Here is a 24,710-nt window from a genome sequence, read left to right as displayed (position 1 = left end):
TAGCACAGGAGATCAGCTCCGTGCCTTTTGACCACCCAGAGTGGTGGGATAGGGAGGGTGGGAGGGAAACACAAGAAGGAGGAGATATGGGAATACGTGTATATGTATAGCTGATTCACTTTGTTATAAAGCAGAAACTAATGCAAAATTGTAAAGCAAGTATACTCCAATAAAGATGTTAAAAGAAAAACACTAGAAGCAATCAATAAGAGAATAATTGAGGCAGAAGAACGAATAAGTGAGTTGGAAGACCAAATGTTGGAAACATCTGCCAAGGATCAGAATAAAGAGAAAGAATGAAAAGAATTGAGGACAATCTCAGAGACCTCTGGGACAATACTAAATATACTAACATTTGAATTAGATGGGGCCCAGAAGAAGAGAAAAAGAAAGGGCCTACGAAAATATTTGAAGAGGTTATACTGGAAAAGTTCCCTAGTGTGGGAATGGAAATAGTCACCCAATTCCAGCAAGCAGAGAGAGTCCCATACAGAATAAACCTTAGGAGAAACAAACCAAGACACAATATTAATCAAACTAATAAAAATTAAATTCAAAGAAAAATTATTAAAAGCAGCAAGGGAAAAACAAAAAATAACATACAAAGGAATTCCCATAAGGTTATCAGCTGATTTTTCAGCAGAAACTCTGCAGGCCATAAGGGAGTAACAGGTTATATTTAAAGTGATGAAACAGAAAAATCTACAGCCAAGATGACTCTACCCAGCAAAGATATCATTCACATTTGATGGAGAAATCAAAAGCTTTTCAGACAAGCAAAAGCTAAGAGAATTCAGCACCAAGAAACTAGCTTTACAACAAATGCTAAAGAAAGTTCTCTAGGCAGGAAACACAAGAGAAGAAAAAGACCCACAAAAACAAACCCAAAACAATTAAGAAACTGGTAATAGAAACATCCATATCAATAATAACTTTGAATATAAATGGATTAAATGCCCAAACCAAATGACACAGACTGGCTGAATGGATACAAAATCAAGACCCAGGGCTTCCCTGGTGGCGCAGTGGTTGAGAGTCCGCCTGCCGATGCAGGGGACATGGGTTCGTTCCCCGGTCCGGGAAGATCCCACATGCCGCAGAGCAGCTAGGCCCATGAGCCATGGCCGCTGAGCCTGTGCATCCAGAGCCTGTGTTACACAATGGGAGAGGCCACAACAGTGAGAGGCCCGCGTACAACAACAAAAAAAATCAAGACCTATATATATGTTGTCTAGAAGAGACCCACTTCAGACCTAGGGACACATATAGACTGAAAGTGAAGGGATGGAAAAAGTTATTCCATGCAAATGGAAATCAAAAGAAAGCTGGAATAGCAATACTTGTATCAGATAAAATAGACCTTAAAATAAATTCTGTTACAAGAGTTAAGGATGGATACTATATAATGATCGAGGGATCAGTCCAGGAAGAAAATATAACAATTATAAGTGTTTATGCACCCAACATAGGAGCACCTAAATTTATAAGGCAAATGTTAAGAGCAATGAAAGGGGAAATTGACAGTAACACAATAACTGTAGGGGACTTTAACTCCTCATTTACAACAATGGGCAACTAATCCAAAGAGAGAATAAATAGGAAACAGAAGCTTTAAATGACACAATAGACCAGATAGATTTAATTGATATTTATAGAACATTCCACCTGAGTGGCAGAATACACTTTCTTCTCAAGTGCACACAGAGCATACTCCAGGATAGATCATGTCTTGCATCACAGATCAAGCCTCAGAAAATTTTACAAAATTGAATTCATATCAAGCATCTTTTCTGACCACAATACTATGAGATTGGAATTGAATTACAGGAAAAAAAAATGTAAAAAACAGAAATATATGGAGGCTAAATAGTGTGCTGCTAAATAACCAAGAGATCACTGAAAAAAATCAAAGAAGAATTTAAAAAATACAAAGAAACAAATGAGGAGTAGCTTCAAGATGACAGAAGAGTAAGACATGGAGAATACCTTCCTCCCCACAAATACATCAGAAATACATCTACATGTGCAACAACTCCTACAGAACACCTACTGAACGCTGGCAGAAGACCTCAGACCTCCCAAAACGTAAGAAACTCCCCACATACCAGGGTAGGGCAAAAAAAGAAAAAAACAGAGACAAAAGAATAGGGACTGGATCTGAACCAGTGGGAGGGTGCTATGAAGGAGGAAAGGTTTCCACACACAAGGAAGCCCCTTCGTGGATGGAGACTACAGGTGGAGGGGGGGGAAGCAACGGAGCCATGGAGGAGAGTGCAGCAACAGGAGTGAGGAGGGCAAAGCGGAGAGATTCCCGCACAGAGAATCAGTGCCAACCAGCATGCACCAGCCCGAGAGGCTTTTCTGCTCAGCCGCCAGGATGGGTGGGAGCTGGAAGCTGTGGCTCGGGATTCGGTCAGATCCCAGGGAGAGGACTGGGGTTGGCTGCGAGAACACAGCCTGAAAGGGGATAGTGCGCCATGTCTAACTGGGATGGAGTCTGGGAAAAGGTCTGGAACTGCTGAAGAGACAAGAAACTTTTTCTTGCCTCTTTGTTTCCTGGTGCACAAGGAGAGGGGATTAAGAATGCCGCCTAAGGAGCTCCAGAGATGGGTGCGAGCCCAGGCTTTAAGCCGGACAACAGAGACAGGCATGAGACACTAAGGCTGCTACTGCAGCCAACAAGAAGCCTGTGAGCAAGCACAGGTCACTCTCCACACCTCTCCTGGGAGCCTGTGCAGCCCGCCACTGCCAGGGTCCCATGATCCAGGGAAGACTTTCCCAGGAGAACACAAGGCACGCCTCAGGCTGGTGCAACGTCACACAGGCCTCTGCCAGCGCAGACTATCCCCGCATCCATGCCCCTCCCTCCCTCCGCCCTGAGCAAGACAGAGACCCCGAATCAACTTCTCCTTTAACCCTGCAATGTATCAGTGAAGAACAGATGACCTCAGATGATCTACACTCAGAGGTGGCTCCAAATCCAAAGCTGAAACCCAGGAGCTGTGTGAAAAAAGAAGAGAAAGGGAAATTTTCCCAGCAGCCTCAGGAGCAGTGGATTAAATCTCCTCAATAAACTTGATGTACCCTTCTGCTGTGGAATACCTGAATAGAAAATGAATCATCTCAAATTGAGGAGGTGGATTTTGAGAGCAATGCTATATATTGTTTTTTCACTTTTGCTCTTTTTGTGAGTGTGTATGTGTATGCTTCTTTGTGTGATTTTCTCTGCATAACTTTGGTTTTACCATTTGTCCTGGGTTCTGTCTGTCCTTTTTTTTTTTATTACTTAAATTTGTTTTCTTAATAATTAATTTTTCTTTTTTATTTTAATAACTTTTAAATTTTATTTTATTTTATCTTCTTCCTCTATTCTTTCTTTTTTTCCTCCCTTTTATTCTGAGCTGTGTGGAGGACTGGCTCTTGGTGCTCCAGCCAGGCATCAGAGCAGTGGATCTGAGGTGGGAGAGCCAAGTTCAGGACACTGGTCCACAAGAGACCTCCTAGCTCCACATAATATCAAATGGTGAAAATCTCTGAGAGATCTCCATCTCAACACCACCACCCAGCTCCACTCAATGACCAGCAAGCAACAGTGCAGGACACCCTATGCCAAATAACTAGCAAAACAAGAACACAACCCCATCCATTAGCACGGAGGCTGCCTAAAATCATAATAAGTCCACAGACACCTCAAAACACACCACCAGACATGGATGTGCCCACCAGAAAGAAAAGATCCAGCCTCATCAACCAGAACACAAACAGTAGTCCCCTCTACCAGGAAGCCTACACAACCCACTGAACCAACCTTAGCCACTGGGGACAGACACCAAAAACAATGGAAACTACGAACCTGCAACCTGCAAAAGGGAGATCCCAAACACAGTAAGTTAAGCAAAATGAGAAGACAGAGAAACACACAGCAGATAAAGGATCAAAGCAAAAACCCACCAGACCTAACAAATGAAGAGGCAATAGGCAGTCTACCTGAAAAAGAATTCAGAATAATGATACTAAAGATGATTCAAAATATTGGTGATAGAATGGAGAAAATACAAGAAATGTTTAACAAGGACGTAGAAGAACTAAAGAGCAAAGAAACAGTGATGAACAACACATAAATAAAATTTAAAATTCTCTACAAGGGATCAATAGCAGAATAACTGAGGAAGAAGAATGGATAACTGACCTGGAAGATAATATAATGGAAATAACTACTGCAGAGAAGAATAAAGAAAAAAGAATGAAAAGAATTGAGGACACTCTCAGAGACCTCTGGGACAACATTAAATGGGCCAACATTCGAATTATAGGGGTCCCAGAAGAAGAAGAGAAAAAGAAATGGACTGAGAAAATATTTGAAGAGATTATAGTTGAAAACTTCCCTAATATGGGAAAGAAAATAGTTAATCAAGTCCAGGAAGAACAGAGAGTCCCATACAGGAAAAATCCAAGGAGAAACAAGCCAAGAAACATATCAACCAAACTATCAAAAATTAAATACAAAGAAAAAATATTAAAAGCAGCAAGGGAAAAACAACAAATAACACACAAGGGAATCCCCATAAGGTTAACAGCTGATCTTTCAGCAGAAACTCTGCCAGGCAGAAAGGAGTGGCAGGACATATTTAATGTGATGAAGGACAAAAACTAAAACGAAGATTACTCTAGCCAGAAAGGATCTCATTCAGGTTTGACCGAGAAATTAAAAGTTTTACAGAAAAACCAAAGCTAAGAGAATTCAGCGCAGCCAAACCAGCTTTAAAACAAATGGTAAAGGAACTTCTCTAGGCAGGAAATACAAGAGAAGGAAAAAACCTACAATAATAAACCCAAAACAATTAAGAAAATGGTAATAGGAACATACATATTGATAATTACATTAAATATAGATGGATTAAATACTCCCACCAAAAGACATAGACTGGCTGAATAGATACAAATACAAGACCCGTATATATGCTGTCTACAGGAGACCTACTTCAGACCTAGGGACACATAAGGGCTGAAACTGAGAAGATGGAAAATGATATTCTGTGCAAATGGAAATCAAAAGAAAGCTGGAGTAGCAATTCTCATAACAGAAAAAATAGACTTTACAACGAAGAATATTACAAGAGACAAAGAAGGACACTACATAATGATCAAGGGATCAATCCGAGAAGAAGATATAACAAGTGTAAACATTTATGCACCAAACATAGGAGCACCTCAACACATAAGGCAAATATTAACAGCCATAAAAGGGGAAATCGACAATAACACAATCAAAATAGGGGACTTGAACACACCACTTTCACCAATGGACAGATCATTCAAAATGAAAATAAATACAGACACAAAAGCTTTAAGTGATACATTAAACAAGGTGGACTTAATTGATATTTATGGGACATTCAATCCAAAAACAACAGAATACACTTTCTCCTCCAGTGCTCATGGAACATTCTCCAGGATAGATCATGTCTTGGGTCACAAATCAAGCCTTGGTAAATTTAAGAAAACTGAAATCATATCAAGAATCTTTTTGGCCCACAAAGTTATGAAACTAGATACCAATTACAGTAAAAAAAAAAGTACAAACACATGGAGGCTAAACAATACACTACTTAATAACCAAGAGATCACTGAAGAAATCAAAAAATACCTAGAAACAAATGACAATGAAAACACAACGACCAAAAACCTATGGGATGCACAAAAATCAGTTCTAAGAAGGAAGTTTATAGCAATCCAAGCCTAACTTAAGAAACAAGAAACATCTCAAATAAACAACCTAAACTTACTCCTGAAGCAATAAGAGAAAGAAGAACAAAAAATCCTCAAAGTAAGCAGAAGGAAAGAAATCATAAAGATCAAATCAGAAAATAATGAAAAAGAAATGAAGGAAATGATAGCAAATATCAATAAAACTAAAAGCTGGTTCTTTGAGAAGATAAAAAAAAATGATAAACCATTAGACAGACTTATCAAGAAAAAAGGGAGAACACTCAAATCAATATAATTAGAAATGAAAATGGAGAAGTAACAACTGACACTGCCGAAGTACAAAGGTTCATGAGAGATTACTACAAGCAACTCTATGCCAATAAAATTGACAAACTGGAAGATATGGACAAATTCTTAGAAATGCAGGACATTCCGAGACTGAAAGAGGAAGAAATAGATAACACGAACAGACCAATCACAAGCACTGAAATTGAAACTGTGATTAAAAATCTTCCAACAAGTAAAAGCCCAGGACCAGATGGCTTCACAGGTGAATTCTATCAAACATTTAGAGAAGAGCTAACACCTATCCTTCTCAAACTCTTCCGAAATATAGCAAAAGGAGGAACACTCCCAGACTCATTCTATGAGGCCACCATCACTCTGATACCAAAACCAGATAAAGATGTCACAAAGAAAGAAAACTACAGGCCAATACCACTGATGAACATACATGCAAATTTCCTCAGCAATATACTAGCAAACAGAATCCAAGAGCACATTAAAAGGATCATACACCATGATCAAGTGGGGTTTATCCCAGGAATGCAATGATTCTTCAACATATGCAAACAAATGAATGTGATACACCATATTAACAAATTGAAGGAAAAATCCATATGATCCTCTCAATAGATGCAGAGAAACTTTCAACAAAACTCAACACCCATTTATGATAAAAACCCTCTAGAAAGTAGGCATAGAGGGAACTTTCCTCAACATAATAAAGACCATATATGACAAATCCGCAGCCAACATCATCCTCAATGGTGAAAAACTGAAACTATTTGCAATAAGATCAGGAAGAAGACAAAGTTGCCCACTCTCACCACTATTATTCACCATAGTTTTGGAATTTTTAGCCACAGAAATCAGAGAAGAAAAAGAAATAAAAGGAATCCATATTGGAAAAGAAGTAAAGCTGTCACTGTTTGCAGATGACATGATACTATATAGACAGAATCATAAACATGCTACCAGAAAACTACTAGAGCTAATCACTGAATTTGTTAAAGTAACAGGATGCAAAATTAATGCACAGAAATCTCTTCCATTCCTATACACTAATGATAAAAAATCTGAAAGTGAAATTAAGAAAACACTACCATTTACCACTGTAAAAATAAAATAAAATACCTAGGAATAAACCTACCTAAGAAGAAAAAAGACCTGTATGCAGAAAATTATAAGACACTGATGAAAGAATTTAAAGATGATAAAAGTGGATGGAGAGATATTCCATGTTCTTGGATTGGAAGAATCAACATTGTGAAAATGACTCTACTACCCAAAGCAATCTACAGATTCAATGCAATCCCTATCAAACTACCACTGGCATTTTTCACAGAACTAGAACAAAAAATTTTGACAATTTGTATGGAAACAGAAAATACCCTGAATAGCCAAAACAATCTTGAGAAAGAAAAACGGAGCTGGAGAAATCAGGCTCTCTGACTTCAGACTATACTAGAAAGCTACAGTAATGAAAACAGTATGGTACCTGCACAAAAACAGAAATATAGATCAATGCAACAGGATAGAAAGCCCAGAGATAAACCCATGCACATATGGTCACCGTATCTTTGATAAAGGAGGCAAGACTATACAGTGCAGAAAAGATAGCCTCTTCAATAATTGGCACTGGGAAAACTGGACAACCACATGTAAAAGAATGAAATTAGAACATTCCCTAACACCATACACAAAAATAAACTCTAAATGGATTAAAAACCTAAATATAAGGCCAGACACCATCAAATTCTTAGAGGAAAACATAGGCAGAACAATCTATGACATAAGTCACAGCAAGAACCTTTTTGACCCACCTCCTAGAGAAATAAAAATTAAAACAAAAATAAACAAATGGGACCTAATGAAATTTAAAAGCTTTTGCACAGCAAAGGAAACCATAACCACGATGAAAAGACAGCCCTCCGAATGGGAGAAAATATTTGCAAATGAAGCAACTGGCAAAGGATTAATCTCCAAAACATACAAGCAACACATGCAGCTTAATATCAAAAAAACAAACAACCCAATCCAAAAATGGTCAGAATACCTGAATAGACATTTCTCCAAAGAAGATATACAGATTTCCAAGAAACACATGAAAGAATGTTCAACATCATTAATCATTAGAGAAATGCAAAGCAAAACTACAATGAGATATCCTCTCACACTGGTCAGAATGGCCATCATCGAAAAATCTACAAACAATAAATGCTGGAGAGGGTGTGGAGAAAAGGGAACCATCTTGTACTGTTGGTGGGAATGTAAATTGATACAGCCACTATGGAGAACAGTATGGAAGTTCCTTAAAAGACTATAATTAGAACTACCATACAACCCAGCAATACCACTACTGGGCATGTACCCTGAGAAAACCATAGTTCAAAGAGAGTCATATACCAAAATGTTCATTGCAGCTCTATTTACAATAGCCAGGACATGGAAGCAACCTAAGTGTCTACTGACAGATGAATGGATAAAGAAGATGTGGCACATATATACAATGGAATATTACTCAGCCACAGAAAGTAACGTAACTGAGTTATTTGTAGTGAGGTGGATGGACATAGAGACTGTCATAGAGAGTGAAGTTAGTCAGAAAGAGAAAAAGAAATACCATCTGCTCACACATATATATGGAATCTAAAAAAAAAAAAATAGAAAAAATAATGGTCAGAAGAACATAGGGTCAAGATGGGAATAAATATGCAGACCTACTAGAGAGTGGACTTGAGGATACAAGGAGGGGTAATGGTAAGCTGGCACAAAGTGAGAGAGTGACATCGACATATATACCCTACCAAATATAAAAGAGATAGCTAGTGGGAAGCAGCCGCATAGCACAAGGAGATTATCTTGGTGCTTTGTGACTACCTAGAGGGGTAGGATAGGGAAGGTGGGAGGGAGGAAGATGCAAGAGGCAAGAGATATGGGAACATATGTATATGTATAACTGATTCACTTTGTTATAAAGCCAAAACTAATACACCATTGTAAAGCAATTATACTGTAATAAAGATGTTAAAAAAAAGGAATACTTATACTAGAATAAAGTATTAGTTGTTTATCTGAAATGCAAAAAAATAAATGAAAATGAAAACACAATGACACAAAATTTATGGGATGTAGGAAAAGCAGTTCTAACAGGGAAGTTTATATCAATTCAATCTCACCTCAAGAAACAAGAAAGATGTCAAAAAAAAAAATCTAACCCTTCACCTAAAGCAACTAGAGAAAGAAGAACACAGAATACCCAAAGTCAGTAGAAGGAGAGAAATCATAAAAATCAGAGCAGAAATAAATGAAATAGAAACAAAGAAAATAATAGCAAAGATCAGTAAAACTAAAAGATGAGTCTTTCATAAGATAAATAAAATTGATAAACAGCCAGAATCACCAAGAAAAAAAGGAACAGGACCCAAATCAATAAAATTAGAAATAAAAAAAGAGAAATCACAACTGACACCACAGAAATACAAAGGATTATGAGAGACTACTAAATAAAAGTATATGCCAATAAAATGGACAACCATGAAGAAATGGAAAAATTCATGGAAAGGTACAATTTTCCAAGATTGGACCAGGAAGAATTAGGAAATATAAACAGACTTATCACAAGTAATGAAATTGAAACTGTAATGAAAAATCTTCCATGTAACAAAAGTCAAGGACCAGATGACTTCACAGGCAAATTCTATCATACATTTAGAGAAGGGCTAACACCTATCCTTCTCAAACTTTTCCAAAAAATTGCAGAGGGAGAAACACTCCCAAATTCATTCTATGAAGTCACCATCACCCTGATACCAAGACCAGAAAAATATATTACAAAAAAGAAAATTATAGACCAATACCACTGATGAACATAGATGCAAAAACCATGAACAAAATACTAGCAAACAGAGTGCAGCAATATATTAAAATGATCATACACCATGATCAAATGGGACTTATCCCAGGGATGCAAGGATTCTTCAGTATATGCAAATCAATCAATGTGATACACCGTATCAACAAACTAAGGAATAAAAACCATATGATCATTTCAATAGATGCAGAAAAAGCTTTTGACAAAATTCAATACCCATTTATGATAAAAACTCTCCAAAAAATGGGCATAGAGGGAACCTACATAAACATAATAAAAACCATATATTACAAACACACAGCAAACATCATATTCAATGGTGAAAATCTGAAAGACTTTTCACTAAGATTGGGAAAAATACAAGGTTGCCCACTCTCACCACTATTATTCAACATAGTTTTGGAAGTCCTAGCCATGGCAATCAGAGAGGAAAAAGAAATAAAAGGAACACAAACTGGAAAAGAAGAAGTAAAACTGTCACTGCTTGCAGATGACATGATACCATACATAGAAAATCATAAAGATGCCACCAGAAAACTACTAGAACTAAGCAATGAAGTTGGTAAGGTTGCAGGATACAAAATTAATGCACAGAAGTCTCTGGCATTCCTATACATTAACAATAAAAAATCAGAAATGGAAATTAAGGAAATATCCCATTTACCATGGCAACAAAAATAATAAAAGACCTAGGATAAATCTACCTAAGGAGGTGAAAGACTTGTACTCAGAAAACTATAAAACACTGATGAAAAAATCAAAGATGACATAAACAGATGGAGAAGTATACAATGTTCTTGGATTGAAAACATCAACATTGTTGATACTACATAAAGCAATCTACAGATTCAGTGCAATCCCTATCAGACTAACAATGGCATTCTTCACAGAACTAGAACAAAAAATTTCATAATTCATATGGAAACACAAAATACCCCAAATAGCCAAAGCAATCTTGAGAACGAAAAAAGGAGCTGGAGGAATCAGGCTCCCTGATGTCAGACTGTACTACAAAGCTACAGTAATCAAGACAGTATGGTACTGGCACAAAAACAGAAATATAGATCAATGGTACAGGATAGAAAGCCCAGAGATAAACCCACACACATATGGTCACCTAATCTACAACAAAGGAGGCAAGAATATACAATGCAGAAAAGACAGACTGTTTGATAAATAGTGTTGGGAAAACTGGACAACTACATGTAAAAGAATGAAATTAGAACACTCCGTAACACCATACACAAAAATAAACTCCAAATGGGTTAAAGACCTAAATATAAGACCAGACACTATAAAACTTTTAGTGGAAAAACACTCTTTGACATAAACCACAGCAAGATCTTTTTTGACCCACCTCCTAGATTAATGGAAGTAAAATCAAAAATAAGCAAATGGGACCTAATTAAACCTCAAAGCTTTTGCACAGCAAAGGAAACTATACACAAGATGAAATGACAACCCTCAGGATGGGAAAAAATATTTTCAAACGCAACAACAGACAAAGGATTAATCTCCAAAATATACAAACAGCTCATGGAGCTCAATATCAGAAAAACAAACAATTCAATTAAAAAATGGGTGGAAGATCTAAATAGACATTTCACCAAAGAAGACATACAGATGTCCAAGAAACATATGAAAACATGCTCAACATCACTAATTATTAGAGAAATGCCAATGAAAACTACAATGAGGTATCACCTCACACCAGTCAGAATGGCAATTATCGAAAAAGCTAGAAAAAATAAATGCTGGAAAGGATGTGTTGAAAAAGGAACCTTCTGGCACTGTTGGTGGGAATGTAAATTAATACATCCACTATGGAGAACAGTATGGAGGTTCCTTAAAAAACTACAAATAGAACTACCATAAGACCCAGCAATCCCACTACTGGGCATATACCCTGAGAAAACCAAAATTCAAAAAGAGACATGTACCACAATGTTCATTGCATGACTATTTACAACAGCCAGGACATGGAAGCAACCTAAATGTCCATCAACAGGTGAATAGATAAAGAAGATGTGGCACATATATACAGTGGAATATTACTCAGCCATAAAAAGAAACAAAATTGAGTTATTTGTCATGAGGTGTTTGGACCTAGAGTCTGTCATTCAGAGTGAAGTAAGTCAGAAAGAGAAAAACAAATACTGTATGCTAACACATATATACTGAGTCTAAAAAAAAAGAAAAAAAATGGTACTGAGGAACCTAGTGGCAGGGCAGGAATAAAGACGTAGACATAGAGCATGGATTTGAGGATCTGGGTTCGGTGCGGGTAGGGGGAAGCTGGGGCAAAGTGAGAGTAGAACTGACTTGTATACACTACTGAATGTAAAATATTTAGCTAGTGGGAAGCAGTATCATAGCAGAGGAAGATCCGCTCTGTGCTTTGCGATGACCTAGAGACATGGGTTAGGGAGGGTGGGAGTGAGGCTCAAGACGGAGGGGATATGGGGATATATGTATGCATATGGCTGATTTACTTTGTTGTACAACAGAAACGAACACAGTATTGTGAAGCAATTATACTCCAATAAAGATCTATTTTGAAAAAAGAATACATATTTGGTAATTCAGGTAACCAAATTATATTTGTCATATATTTGATTTTCATCCCAGGTTCCTGCCTCAAATCTCTCAAAACCCTTGGAATTTCCTGAGTAATAAGAGCACTAAAACATCTTTTGTTATAATATTTGTTCTCTTGTCTTCAGTTCCTGAAAATCCTTCAGAGCCATAAAAGTAAATTTTGTGTTTTGTTATTCATAAAAGCCCCTTTTTACCGCAATTGTGTTTATGTTAATGAGGTAACTTTGGGAAAGCTCCTAAAGAGAGGTGTTGGTTGCCAGGGAACCAACCAGGAATAGAGGATTGAAACATTCAGTTCCATCCCCTGGTTTGCAGGGAGGGGAGAGAAGCTAGAGGTTGAATCAATCACCAGTGGTTGATGATTTAATCAATCATGTCTATATAATGAAGCCTCCATAACAACCCCAAAGGAGGGGGCTTAAAAAGCTTCCAGGCTGGGGAACCAGAACACTTCCATGTGTCACCATGTGGGTCCCAACTTCCATGAGGACAGAAACTCCTTTAATTTTAAACTCACCCTATGTAATTCTTCATCTGGATGTTGATTCCTATCCTTTAACATCCTTTGTAACAAACTGGTAATCTAGTCAGTGAACAGGTCTCCTGAGTTTTGTGAACCACTCTAGGAAATTTATCAAACCCAAAGAGGGGGGTCCTGGGAACCTCTGATGTATAGCCAGTCAATCAGAAGCACAGGTAACAACCTGGGATTGCAACTGGGTCCGAAGTGGAGGGCCATCTTGGGCTGAGCCGTTTACCTGTGGAATCTGATGCTACTTCTGGGTTGATAGAGTCAGAGTTCAGTTGAATTCTTGGACACCCAGCTGGTTGTAATTGGTGACCATAATCCAAAGGCTTAGTTTAGAGAGGAGGGCAGTGGCTTGCTTTTCTTGAAGTCATATAATGTGCTTCATCAACTTGGAGAAGGGTAGGCACTTTAATGCTCCCACTCAGCCTTCTGAGACAATTAAGGGAATAAATGAAGCATATGCTTTTTTCTACAGTTGAGAAATAGCTGGACAAATGGGACAACACGGATATGAGACCCAAAAAATATCCAGTTTACTTTTACTGGGACTTAGTATACATTTGACAAGCTGTACTACCTTTCCAGCCCTCCACTAATTTCTTATATACAAAGAGAAACAAAGATTAGCACGTGTGTTTTGACAAATACACCTGTATTTAAAGAAAGTACAGAAAAAATATATATATACACACACATATATATTTATATATACATATATAACTGAATCACTTTGCTGTATAGCTGAAACTAACACAACACTGTTAATCAACTAGACTTCAATATAAAATTAAAAGTTAAAAAAAAGAAGAGAAAATATAAAATGGAGATGGTCCTTGATCTTTCAGGATATATTATCCCACTCAATGAATCCAGTCCATACATTAATGAAGTGTCTGAGTTTCCTTTTTAATTCATAATTTTCCTCAATGAAAGAATCAGAAAGAAGTTGCCATGGTGTTAGCAGTGCAGCTTCCAAAACTTCAGTCTTTAAGACTACTGGTTTCCTTCTCTACCACTCAACCAATCATCCCCCTGTGAAATAAAATTCATATTTTATGCCAAGAAAAATTTAAACATAAAAAATTTTCTCTGCCTTTTGACCTTCTCTTTCCCCTCTACTGTGCATTGTGTACCTGTATTATGCATCAACCAGACCTCCCCATTGGCAGAAATATCTGCTCAACCATAAAGAACAACATTCTCCTAGCATCAACAAGACAACTCCTTAAAAGGTAACATTCCTTCTTCATCTTGTAAAGGGTCACAGTGACCCACCACTTTGTACTTGCAGATCTGGATTGTGTAGACTGTTAATAATAATATATTGGGGGGACCTTGAAGATGGCGGAAGAGTAAGACGCGGAGATCACCTTCCTCCCCACAGATACACCAGAAATACATCTACACGTGGAACAACTCCTACAGAACACCTGCTAAAGGCTGGCAGAAGACCTCAGACCTCCCAAAAGGCAAGAAACTCCCCACGTACCTGGGTAGGGCAAAAGAAAAAAAGAAAAAACAGAGACAAAAGAATAGGGACGGCACCTGCACCAGTGGGAGGGAGCTGTGAAGGAGGAAAAGTTTCCACACACTAGGAAGCCCCTTCGCGGGCGGAGACTGCGGGAGGCGGAGGGGGGAGCTTAGGAGCCGCGGAGGAGTGCACAGCAATGGGTGCGGAAGGTAAAGCGGGGAGATTCCCGCACAGAGGATCGGTGCCGACCAGCACTGACCAGCCCGGGAGGCTTGTCCGCTCACCCGCCGGGGTGGGCGGGGCTGCGAGCTGAGGCTCGGGATTCGGTTTCGGACGGAGCGCAGGGAGAGGACTGGGGTTGGCGGCTTGAACATAGCCTGAAGGGGTTAGTGCACCACGGCTAGCCGGGAGGGAGTCCGGGGAAAAGTCTGCACCTGCCGAAGAGACAAGAGACTTTTTCTTCCCTCTTTGTTTCCTGGTGCGCGAGGAGAGGGGTTTAAGAGCGCTGCTTAAAGGAACTCCAGAGACGGGCGCGAGCCGCGGCTAAAAGCACGGACCCCAGGGACGGGCGGGAGACGCTAAGGCTGCTGCTGCCGCCACCAAGGGGCCTGTGTGCGAGCACAGGTCACTCTCCACACCCCTCTTCCGTGGAGCCTGTGCAGCCCGCCACTGCTAGGTTTCCGGGATCCAGGGACAACTTCCCCAGAAGAACGCACGACGGGCCTCAGGCTGGTGCAACGTCACGCTGGCCTCTGGCGCCGCAGGCCCGCCCCGCACGCAGTGCCCCTCTCTCTCCCCCGGCCTGAGTGCGCCAGAGCCCCCGAATCAGCGGCTCCTTTAACCCCGTCCTGTCTGAGCAAAAAACAGACGCCCTCCAGCGACCTACACGCAGAGGCAGGGCCAAATCCAAAGCTGAGACCCTGTGAGCTGTGAGAACAAAGAAGAGAAAGGAAAATCTCTCCCAGCAGCCTCAGAAGCAGCGGATTAAACCTCCACAATCAACTTGATGTACCCTGCATCTGTGGAATACCTGAATAGACAAGGAATGATCCCAAATTGAGGAGGCTCTTAGTGCTCCAGCCAGGAGTCAGGGCTCTGCCTCTGAGGTAGGAGAGCCAACTTCAGGACACTGGTCAACAAGAGACCTCCCAGCTCCACATAATATCAAACGGCGAAAATCTCCCAGAGACCTCCAACTTAACACCAGCACCCAGCTTCACTCAATGACCAGCAAGCTACAGTACTGGACAACCTATGCCAAACAACTAGCAAAACAGGAACACAACCCCACCCATTAGCAGAGAGGCTGCCTAAAATCATAATAAGTCCACAGACACCCCAAAACACACCACCAGACATGAACCTGCCCACTAGAGGACAAGATCCAGCCTCATCCACCACAACACAGGCACTAGTCCCCTCCACTAGGAAGCCTACACAACCCACTGAACCAACCTTAGCCACTGGAGACAGACATCAAAAACAGCGGGAACTATGAACCTGCAGCCTGCAAAAAGGAGACCCCAAACACAGTAAGATAAGCAAAATGAGAAGACAGAAAAACACACAGCAGATAAAGGAGCAAGATAAAAATGCACCAGACCTAACAAATGAAGAGGAAATAGGCAGTCTACCTGAAAAAGAATTCAGAATAATGATAGTAAGGATGATCCGAAATCTTGGAAATAGAATGGACAAAATGCAAGAAACAGTTAACAAGGACCTAGAAGAAATAAAAATGAAACAAGCAACGATGAACAACACAATAAGTGAAATTAAAAGTACCCTAGATGGGATCAATAGCAGAATAACTGAGGCAGAAGGACGGATAAGTGACCTGGAAGATGAAATAGTGGAAATAACTACTGCAGAGCAGAATAAAGAAAAAAGAATGAAAAGAACTGAGGACAGTCTCAGAGACCTCTGAGACAACATTAAACGCACCAACATTCGAATTATAGGGGTTCCAGAAGAAGAAGAGAAAAAGAAAGGGACTGAGAAAATATTTGAAGAGATTATAGTTGAAAACGTCCCAAATATGGGAAAGGAAATAGTTAATCAAGTCCAGGAAGCACAGAGAGTCCCATACAGGATAAATCCAAGGAGAAATACGCCAAGACACATATTAATCAAACTGTCAAAAATTAAATACAAAGAAAGCATATTAAAAGCAGCAAGGGAAAAACAACAAATAACACACAAGGGAATCCCCATAAGGTTAACAGCTGATCTCTCAGCAGAAACCCTACAAGCCAGAAGGGAGAGGCAGGACATACTGAAAGTGATGAAGGAGAAAAACCTGCAACCGAGACTACTCTACCCAGCAAGGATCTCATTCAGATTTGATGGAGAAATTAAAACATTTACAGACAAGCAAAAGCTGAGAGAGTTCAGCACCACCAAACCAGCTTTACAACAAATGCTAAAGGAACTTCTCTAGACAAGAAACACAAGAGAAGGAAAAGACCTATAATAATGAACCCAAAACAATTTAGAAAATGGGAATAGGAACATACATATCAATAATTACCTTAAATGTAAATGGACTAAATGCTCCCACCAAAAGACACAGATTGGCTGAATGGATACAAAAACAAGACCTTTATATATGCTGTCTACAAGAGACCCACTTCAGACCTAGAGACACATACAGACTGAAAGTAAGGGGATGGAAAAAGATATTCCATGCAAATGGAAACCAAAAGAAAGCTGGAGTAGCAATTCTCATATCAGACAAAACAGACTTTAAAATAAGGACTATTAAAAGAGACAAAGAAGGACACTACATAATGATCAAGGGATCGATCCAAGGAGAAGATATAACAATTGTAAATATTTATGCACCCAACATGGGAGCACCTCAATACATAAGGCAAATACTAACAGCCATAAAAGGGGAAATCGAGAGTAACACATTCATAGTAGGGGACTTTAACACCCCACTTTCACCCATGGACAGATCATCCAAAATGAAAATAAATAAGGAAACACAAGCTTTAAATGATACATTAAACAAGATGGACTTAATTGATATTTATAGGACACTCCATCCAAAAACAACAGAATACACATTTTTCTCAAGTGCTCATGGAACATTCTCCAGGATAGATCATATCTTGGGTCACAAATCAAGCCTTGGTAGATTTAAGAAAATTGAAATTTTATCAAGTATCTTTTCTGACCACAGCGCCATGAGACTAGATATCAATTACAGGAAAAGATTTGTAAAAAATACAAACATATGTAGGCTAAACAATACACTACTGAATAATGAAGTGATCACTGAAGAAATCAAAGAGGAAATTAAAAAATACCTAGAAACAAATGACAATGTAGACACAAGGACCCAAAACTTATGGGATGCAGCAAAAGCAGTTCTAAGGGGGAAGTTTATAGCAATACAAGCCCACCTTAAGAAGCAGGAAACATCTCGAATAAACAACCTAACCTTGCACCTCAAGCAATTAGAGAAAGAAGAACAAAAAAAACCCCAAAGCTAGCAGAAGGAAAGAAATCATAAAAATCAGATCAGAAATAAATGAAAAAGAAATGAAGGAAACAATAACAAAGATCAATAAAACTAAAAGCTGGTTCTTTGAGAAGATAAACAAAATAGATAAACCACTAGCCAGACTCATCAAGAAAAAAAGGAAGAAGACTCAAATCAATAGAATTAGAAATGAAAAAGGAGAAGTAACAACTGACACTGCAGAAATACAAAAGATCATGAGAGATTACTACAAGCAACTCTATGCCAATAAAATGGACAATCTGGAAGAAATGGACAAATTCTTAGAAATGCACAACATGCCAAGACTGAATCAGGAAGAAATAGAAAATATGAACAGACCAATCACAAGCACTGAAATTGAAACTGTGATTAAAAATCTTCCAACAAACAAAAGCCCAGGACCAGATGGCTTCACAGGCAAATTCTATCAAACATTTAGAGAAGAGCTAACACCTATCCTTCTCAAACTCTTCCAAAATATAGCAGAGAGAGGAACACTCCCAAATTCCTTCTACGAGGCCACCATCACCTTGATACCGAAACCAGACAAGGATGTCACAAAGAAAGAAAACTACAGGCCAATATCACTGATGAACATAGATGCAAAACTCCTCAACAAAATACTAGCAAATAGAATCCAACAACACATTAAAAGGATCATACACCATGATCAAGTGGGGTTTATTCCAGTAATGCAAGGATTCTTCAATATATGCAAATCTATCAATGTGATAAACCATATTAACAAATTGAAGGAGAAAAACCATATGATCAACTCAATAGATGCAAAGAAAGCTTTTGACAAAATCCAACACCAATTTATGATAAAAACTCTGCAGAAAGTAGGCATAGAGGGAAATTTCCTCAACATAATAAAGGCCATACATGACAAGCCCACAGCAAACATCATCCTCAATGGTGAAAAACTGAAAGCATTTCCACTAAGATCAGGAGCAAGACAAGGTTGCCCACTCTCACCACTCTTATTCAACATAGTTTTGGAAGTTTTAGCCACAGCAATCAGAGAAGAAAAGGAAATAAAAGGACTCCAAATCGGAAAAGAAGAAGTAAAGCTGTCACTGTTTGCAGATGACATGATCCTATACATAGAGAATCCTAAAGATGCTACCAGAAAACTACTAGAGCTAATCAATGAATTTGGTAAAGTAGCAGGATACAAAATTAATGCACAAAAGTCTCTGGCATTCCTATATACTAATGATGAAAAATCTGAAAGTGAAATCAAGAAAACTCTTCCATTTACCATTGCAACAAAAAAAATAAAATAAAATATCTAGGAATAAACCTACCTAAGGAGACAAAAAAACCTGTATGCAGAAAATTATAAGACACTGATGAAAAAAATTAAAGATGATACAAATAGATGGAGAGATATACAATGTTCTTGGATTGGAAGAATCAACATTGTGAAAATGACTCTACTACCCAAAGCAATCTATAGATTCAATGCAATCCCTATCAAACTACCACTGGCATTTTTCACAGAACTAGAACAAAAAATTTCACAATTTGTATGGAAACACAAAAGACCCCGAATAGCCAAAGCAATCTTGAGAACGAAAAAAGGAGCTGGAGGAATCAGGCTCCCTGACTTCAGACACTACTACAAAGCTACAGTAATCAAGACAGTATGGTACTGGCACAAAAACAGAAATATAGATCAATGGAACAGGATAGAAAGCCCAGAGATAAACCCCCACACATATGGACACCTTATCTTTGATAAAGGTGGCAGGAATGTACAGTGGAGAAAGGACAGCCTCTTCAATAAGTGGTGCTGGGAAAACTGGACAGGTACATGTAAAAGTATGAGATTAGATCACTCCCTAACACCATACACAAAAATAAGCTCAAAATGGATTAAAGACCTAAATGTAAGGCCAGAAACTATCAAACTCTTAGAGGAAAACATAGGTAGAACACTCTATGACATAAAGCACAGCAAGATCCTTTCTGACCCACCTACTAGAGTAATGGAAATAAAAACAAAAATAAACAAATGGGACCTAATGAAACTTCAAAGCTTTTGCACAGCAAAGGAAACCATAAATAAGACCAAGAAACAACCCTCAGAATGGGAGAAAATATTTGCAAATGAAGCAACTGACAAAGGATTAATCTCCAAAATTTACAAGCAGCTCATGCAGCTCAATAACAAAAAAAAAACAAACAACCCAATCCAAAAATGGGCAGAAGACCTAAATAGACATTTCTCCAAAGAAGATATACAGACTGCCAACAAACACATGAAAGAATGCTCAACATCATTAATCATTAGAGAAATGCGAATCAAAACTACAATGAGATATCATCTCGCACCAGTCAGAATGACCATCATCAGAAAATCTAGAAACAATCAATGCTGGAGAGGTTGTGGAGAAAAGGGAACACTCTTGCACTGCTGGTGGGAATGTGAATTGGTTCAGCCACTATGGAGAACAGTATGGAGGTTCCTTAAAAAACTACAAATAGAACTACCATATGACCCAGCAATCCCACTACTGGGCATATACCCTGAGAAAACCAAAATTCAAAAAGAGTCATGTACCAAAATGTTCATTGCAGCTCTATTTACAATAGCCCGGAGATGGAAACAACCTAAGTGCCCATCATTGGATGAATGGATAAAGAAGATGTGGCACATATATACAATGGAATATTACTCAGCCATAAAAGGAAACAAAATTGAGCTATATGTAATGAGGTGGATAGACCTAGAGTTTGTCATACAGAGTGAAGTAAGTCAGAAAGAAAAAGACAAATACCGTATGCTAACACATATATATGGAATTTAAGGGAAAAAAATGTTATGAAGAACCTAGGGTTAAGACAGGAATAAAGACGCAGACCTACTGGAGAACGGACTTGAGGATATGGGGAGGGGGAAGGGTGATCTGTGACAGCACGAGAGAGAGTCATGGACATATACACACTAACAAACGTAAGGTAGATAGCTAGTGGGAAGCAGCCGCATGGCACAGGGATATTGGCTAGGTGCTTTGTGGCAGCCTGGAGGGGTGGGATAGGGAGGGTGGGAGGGAGGGAGACGCAAGAGGGAAGTCATATGGGAACATATGTATATGTATAACTGATCCACTTTGTTATAAATCAGAAACTAACACACCATTGTAAAGCAATTATACCCCAATAAAGATGTTTAAAAAAAAAAAGATTTCTAAGTGGCAAAAAAAAAAAAAAGTATTAAATAAAATTTGCTCCTGTCACGAAAAAAAAAAAAACAAAAAACAACATAGTAATAATAATACATCATTTAATGTACAGCCCTCTGTACATTAGAATGGGCATTAGAATTGTCATTAGAAAGGGCAAAACAGTTCTTGGAGCTTCTGAGATTCTGTTCCTGGATTATACTCCTCAATTTGGCTCGAATAAAAATTTCCACTTCTTTCTTAGATTGACTGATTGATTTTTCACTGACATCCCCATAAATCCACTCTTGACTTCAACGTTGCCAAGTCCAATTAACACTGTTCTGTTCCTGTCTTGTAATCTTAGCCCCATGCCAATATCCTGGTTTTCCTCCATTTCTTCTAATGGTTCATTCTCAATTGCCTTTACCAACTCTTCTAAACTCGAATAATAAATACTAGAATTACTCAGGTGTATTCATGGCCTCAAATTTTCATGTTGTCACCCATATTAGCTCCTGAGAGCCAAAGGATATTTGTCCTGATTTATCTCTGTTTCAAAAGCACTGGTATTTGACAGAAATGTTTGTAGCTGTGCTTTAAGAGATTTGCTGTGTTTAATGGCCCTGAAATGACTCTGAGTTGACCACAAGAACGTGCCTGCACAGATGAGAGATAAAGGTGTCTGAAAGTTACCTTTGCTTCATTACTATGCTAAGATCTTGAATTTGTACTCTGCTGGGCACAATTTCTGCCATGTGCAAAGGCCTGGAAGATTGTACATGCCCTATCTGCCCCAGGCTGCCCTTGGAAATCTCCACCTCTTTCCTAGAGTCCTGGTGACAGGTCTGCCTCCTACCCCTTAAAACTCCCTTACTCCCCTTCCTTTGAGTAGAAGGTGTTTTCAGAGCACAAGCTCTCCCTTCTCCATTCCTTGATCAACGAATAAAGTTCATGTTCTACTCTACCGAACGTGGTTTCTTTGATTGGCATTTGTGACTCTGGGTAAAGGACCCATTGAGAGGTTACGAACTCATCAGGGATAAGTAACAATCTACAACTCTGTCTCTCCTCCATACATCTAAATCCATCATTTGTATGATTCACAGCCCTTTCAAACAAAATTCTTGATCTACCAAAACCTCCCCTTTCTGTTTTCCTCCTATTTTGATTATCTCAGTAAGTGGCAACTTAATCTATCCATTGCTGAATTGTGAAATCTGGGTGTTATTCTTAATATACTTCCCTCTCCGTATCCGACATACTTTCCATTGCATATCTCTTCAATTCTACATGTGAAATATTTCTTGAATCTAACTGGTTGTCTTCACCTCCATTGCACCTACACTGTTTATACTTCTAATCTAGATGATTGGAAAAGTCTCCTATTTGGACATATTGCTTAAATTCCCTTTCCATTTATCAGCCTGAGTTATTTTTACAAATTACCATTCATATCAGTCTTTCCTCCCACATTACAACTCCCCTGTGCAGTCAATCTTCTCTTCCCATTCTTCCCTAGATAACTCCAAATCACCTTTCATCTCTCAAATCAAATGTTATTTCTTTAGAAAGACCTTTGCTGGCCTCACAATGTAAATTAAATCTTTCTCATTATAATATATAACAGAACCTTTGTGACACATAAATATAATATAAAATGATGTTGAATGATACTTACCATGAAATTTCAGCTGAAGACTGAATCTGAGCATAGGGAACTGTATCCTCCCATTCTAATAGGAGCTGCAGGACTTATTAAGAGATATTAATATTAATTCTTCAACCATAAACCTTATCACCAAACCCTCAGGGTTAAAAGAAGAGAAAGAAAAGAAATAAAGGGGAAAAAAAGATTTTAAGACTCACTGAGCAGAGATTTCCTTCCTCTTTGTAAAGGAGTGGAGTTTGTTCCATAATTCCAAGTCAAATGAGGAGTAAAAACACCATGTTATGACTTCCAAGATTAATGAGATTAGGTACTCTGAAGGCACCAAGTACTGCAACACAACTGGATCATGAATAAAATCCATTTTAAAATGGCTTTTCTTTTATAAATAAGATATATATCTAATGGTAAACAAATGAAACAGATAGAAAATAACGTGAGCTAAGATCAGAGTTATAGGTGGTGTTTAGAAATCCATATGTGTTTCCATAAGAATGCTGGGTCCTGGACAATAAGGACAGTAAGACCTGTGACCTCTGAAAGCCAAAGGAGGTAAACCTGACATATTTGACATGAGAGGAGCTCAAGAGGTCATGTATTGGTTGTATCTTCCTGGAAGAAGCAAACAAAATCTTCTTTGGGGAAAAGTATCTCCATAAGAGAGGACCTCAAAGGTTCAATTACAATAGTCTTAGTCACTGAAGATATTAATCTTTCCCTTCAAATTCTCGCTTCCACAGCTCAGACTTGGGAGAATCCAGAAGCAGAAGAGGAAATTGAAAAAAAATGTATAAGTGAATAAAAAAGGAGAGATATTTTATTGCATATAAGATTAGATATGAGAGTTTGAACTGGATTTGAGATTTTGACTGGACTAGATTTTCTGATGTCTGAAATAAGACTATTCTAGCTTAAAGAGACCTGAAATGTATGGATCTTCCTGAGATGTTCTTATCAATGACTGAGGAAGTGTGATTCATCAGAATATGTTTAATGCCAGTAGTGGGAAAAAAAATAAAGCTGTACTTTAATTGTGTCCAGCTAAGATCTGTCTATTCAATAAATTGTTGCATATATTTCTAAGTATTTTTCTCTAATATCCATCTCTTTTGTTAGATTACAAATTCCTGTAAGAGTAGGAGCTATGTCTGACACTTTCATCAACAAATATTGCATTGGTAACCATTTTTTGAATAATGCTTTCAACTCAGATTTCCAAACCTAGGTAAATGTTTCAGGAAAACCATCATTAAAAAATAAAAAAAAAAAAAATTAAAAAAAACTGACCCCAAGTTAAGTTCTTATAGATGTGTCTTTCACATTTCTATTTCTCCAAACAGTTAAAGAAGAATGGGCATGACAAACAGTGGTATAACTTAAAGACAAGGTAATTCAGACCCAGCTTTGTTTCCTCCTTCATCTGTTAAATGTAAAGCCATAATCCTGGCTTACTCACAGAAGTTAAGTCATTTGATATAGGTTTCAGCTATAGTTATATATTGCTGCATGTTAAACTAGCTCCAAACATTGTGGCTTAAAATAACATTTATTTATTTATTTAATAGACCTTTATTGGAGTATAATTGCTTCACAATACTGTGTTAGTTTCCATTGTACACCAAAGTGAATCAGCCATATGCATACATATGTCCCAATATCCCCTCCCTCTTGAGCCTCCCTCTTACCCTCCCTATCCCGCCCCTCCAGGTGGTCACAAAGCACCAAGCTGATATCCCTGTGCTATGCAGCTGCTTCCCACTAGCTACCTATTTTACATTCTGCAGTGTATATATGTCGATGCTACTCTAACTTCGCCCCAGCTTCCGTCTCCCACCCTGTGTCCTCAAGTCCAGTATGGAGGTTCCTTTAAAAACTAAAAATAGAATTACCATATTAC

The sequence above is a fragment of the Delphinus delphis genome, chromosome 8, assembly GCF_949987515.2.
Source record: "Delphinus delphis chromosome 8, mDelDel1.2, whole genome shotgun sequence".
In the NCBI taxonomy this organism is placed as follows: Eukaryota; Metazoa; Chordata; class Mammalia; order Artiodactyla; family Delphinidae; genus Delphinus; species Delphinus delphis.
The sequence above is the reverse complement of the archived record's forward strand: the minus strand, read 5'-3'. Positions refer to the sequence as shown.